This window comes from Propithecus coquereli, unplaced genomic scaffold (genome assembly GCF_000956105.1).
Source record: "Propithecus coquereli isolate 6110/MARCELLA unplaced genomic scaffold, Pcoq_1.0 Scaffold232, whole genome shotgun sequence".
Classification (NCBI taxonomy): Eukaryota; Metazoa; Chordata; class Mammalia; order Primates; family Indriidae; genus Propithecus; species Propithecus coquereli.
The window spans coordinates 1087076-1090439 of record NW_012147864.1 but is presented as its reverse complement, the minus strand read 5'-3'; the positions used below and the strand labels follow the sequence as shown (position 1 = coordinate 1090439).

The 3364-nt window shown below is 46.4% G+C and overlaps 1 long non-coding RNA gene across 1 annotated transcript; it reads right to left on the bottom strand.

Annotated features, from left to right (window-relative positions):
* Positions 1 to 311: 311 nt before the first annotated feature.
* Positions 312 to 1322, bottom strand: LOC105811242. Its single transcript, XR_001137539.1, has 3 exons — positions 966 to 1322; positions 669 to 709; positions 312 to 477 (listed from the first exon to the last, which is right to left on the bottom strand). It is a non-coding gene; the product is annotated as an uncharacterized LOC105811242 (long non-coding RNA).
* Positions 1323 to 3364: the final 2042 nt, after the last annotated feature.

The following is a 3364-nucleotide window of genomic DNA, read 5'->3' as shown; positions in this document are numbered from 1 at the left end:
ATAAAACGTTCAGTGCACATTTGTGTAAATAAAGTGTATAACTTTCCACCTTGTATAGTTGCCTTAATCTTTTGTGTGGTATGGTGTCTGCTCCCTCCCTCGGGGTTAACCCTGGTGATTATAAAAATTACAAGTTTTTCCCAAATGCTGTTATAACCGAAGAACAGTACTCATTCATGCCACTTGCTCATGAGCTCTTAACAGTACCAGGAGGTATTAATATTTTGTTCACTATTTTTAACTACCTTTCCGCCTATTAATCAAGGAACACTGAGTTTCCACATGAATTAAGCATTTTATTGAACTATCAACGAATCCCCTCTAAAAAACTCAGGCCTATATTTAATGTTGGTGCCCTGGTAGTTTCCAGAACATTCATGGAAACACCTGTTCCTCCAGGTACGATTAAGAAATTTTGGTAATCCACTGCAGGATACTGCGTTAAGACTTCACTCGCGATCACTCTGGACTTGATACCTGCAAGAGAAAAAAACCGGCATTATAAACCTCAGGTCTGTGTACTTACCTCACCGTTCTGAGATTTTAACAGCAAAGTCAGTTGATTTTCAAATTACAAAACGCCAGCAAAACGGGCCAACGTTAGTCTTTCAATGTCTTAGCACTAAGGGGTTTCAAATTAACTCGGGAGTATGAAAAAGGAAATGTACCTTGTCATCTTCCCATCACAAATCAGAACGAGCTCAGCTTCCTAGAAACATTTAAACAATAGTTTAGAAAAGTTTGCCCAATAACCGGCACCCCTCAGATTTTTAATAGCGAAGAATGTTACTTGTGCAAGTCAGAATCTGATACCAATTAAATGGTGACAGCTTTGCCAATAAACAAGAATATGCTCTTCCATGGCTAGGAAGGGAGACTGCCACAGTTGACAGGTCCCAAAGACACATGGAGATTCAAAATCCGAAACTGAATAGCCAAGCACAACTCCGAAAGACATTACTCACCATCGGGATCAAACTGGCGGTTCTCAGGGTGCCGACGCTAATTAACAGTGACAGTAGACTCAAGATGGCCACATGACACCCATGGCGGAACTAACGACCTTCGCCGCAGTCATCAGGTGCACGGAACCTTCCCCCGGGCCGTGGCCCAGGCGCGCCGGGGTTTAGGGCCCGGGGCTGCACGCGGCCATCCAGTGACCTAAGGGGCACCCCAGTCCGGTCACGCTTCCAAGCCGCAAGGTTTTCAAAGCTAACCCTGACCTACTAACACAACAAGCTTCTCGAGTCCCCTGCATTTTAGGTAAGCCAGTAAGTTTCGTCCCAGGTACCATCTTGGCGCACAAAACACACAACAGCCTACGTTCACCTAAGCGCAGCGCTTCCCGGACGTAAAAGGCCGAGTACCTCTGCGCACGCTCTCTTATAGCAGTGATGACGCTCTTCCGGGGGAAGCGCCGCGAGGGGCGGGGTTTATATTACACCGCCCTCTGTCCCACCCTCCAGGTGGCCACGCCTCCCCGGGGCCCCGCCCCCGCCCTTCTCTCCCTCCAGGCTTGCGGGACCCGACGTCCGCGTGCGCGCCACGGCCGGAACCTTCCTACGGGACCGGGAACTCCTGACGCCCGGGAGCGTCCGCTCCCCAAACCGGCTGCTGAGGGTACGTTGTTTCCTGCTTAACCTTGGCTGGTTATTTTAGTTTAGAAGTTCCTATTGTTACCGAAACACAGGTTTGCCAGTTTTTTGCTGCTTAACCTTTGGTAGATTCATTTCTTAGGTCAAACTAGCTGATTTTTTTGGTTTCCTTGTTAGTGAACTGTCCGTGATCTTCATCTTCCGCTGGAATTGCTGTTCCGGAAGCGCCGGTGCCAGTGGTCTGCTTTCAGGGTTTGGTTTTGTATAATCTCTTAGGAGTGTTTGTACTGAATACTGACAGCCTCACCAGACAGTTTCGTAAGCGCGATATTGGAAAAAGGAAAGGCTATTAGGCCTGGTGGCTTGCGGGAGACCCAGGTGCGGGTGTTTGTGCACATTCCCCCTGTTGTGGTCTGACCCAGGGCTTTTTGCCCACGTCGGGCCGCGTTTTGACTCCTGAAAGCGAAACACCTGGGTCTTAACTCCCCTGCTGTGCGTTTCTTTGAGGGTGCAGTTAAAGAAGCCGTGGAGTTACTACCCTTGTAAAGTAGACTTTCCAACGTTTAGGAAGAGTTTTAGTCTTAGATGCGTGCTTATTAAACACTAAATTTGTTTTCTGTTCTTTTTATTTTCTTAAGGTATGAAACAAACCTTTTACTTAGGCACATTGCAGCAATTGCTGTCAGGGAAACAGTGGAGATCCAGAGAAACTTCATGTAGTCATTGCATACTTTCTTGGGGGAGTGAATTTAATTAGAGTACAAATTGCTATGATGGTTAGGATTGGAACGCACAAGCTTATAGGAGATACCTTTTCTTTTCTTTTTTTTTTTGAGACGGAGTCTCACTCTATTGCCCGGGCTAGAGTGCCGTGGCGTCAGCCTAGCTCACAGCGACCTCAAACTCCTAGGCTCAAATGATCCTCCTGCCTCAGCCTCCCGAGTAGCTTGGACTACAGGCATGCGCCACCATGCCCGGCTACGTTTTTCTATGTATTTTTAATTGTCCAGCTAATTTCTTTCTCTATTTTTAGTAGAGACGGGGTCTTGCTCTTGCTCAGACTGGTGTTGAATTCCTGAGCTTAAATGATCCACTCGCCTCGGCCTCCCAGAGTGCTAGGATTACAGGCGTGAGCCACCACGCCTGGCCAGGAGATAGATTTTCTTAAGAGAACTAAAGCTGTTTCTAAGGCTCACCATATTTCACCCTATTGTACTTTTTGTCACTTCTTACTTGACTTACTTCATCTCACGAATGAACTGAAAGAACTGCTCAATAACAAGGCTTAAAAGCCGAATCACAATAGGGAGTTTTGCCAAATTATCTTTTATTTAGAATCTCTAAATAATCATCTGTATTAGTTTGCTAGGGTCTCATAACAAAATACCGTGGACTGGGTGGCCTAAACAGCAGAAACTTGTTTTGTTACAGTTCTGTAGGCTGCAGGTCTGAGATGAAGGTGTCATCAGGCTGTCCTCAGGCCTCTCTCCCTTGCTTGTGTACGGCAGGCTTCTTCCTGTATCTTAGTGTCAGTTTCCTTTTGTACCTGTCCATCTCAGTTGCCTCTTCTTAAAAGGACACTGATCATATTGGATTGGGGCCCACCCTTATGACCTCCTTTAACCCTAATTGCCTCTTTAAAGTCCCCATCTCCAAATACGGTCACATTCATAGGTACTGAGGGTTAGGACTTCAACAGGAAATTTCAGGAGCACAATTCAGCCCATAACACCATCCATTTGTGCTAAGCTATACAGTCTTACTAAGGA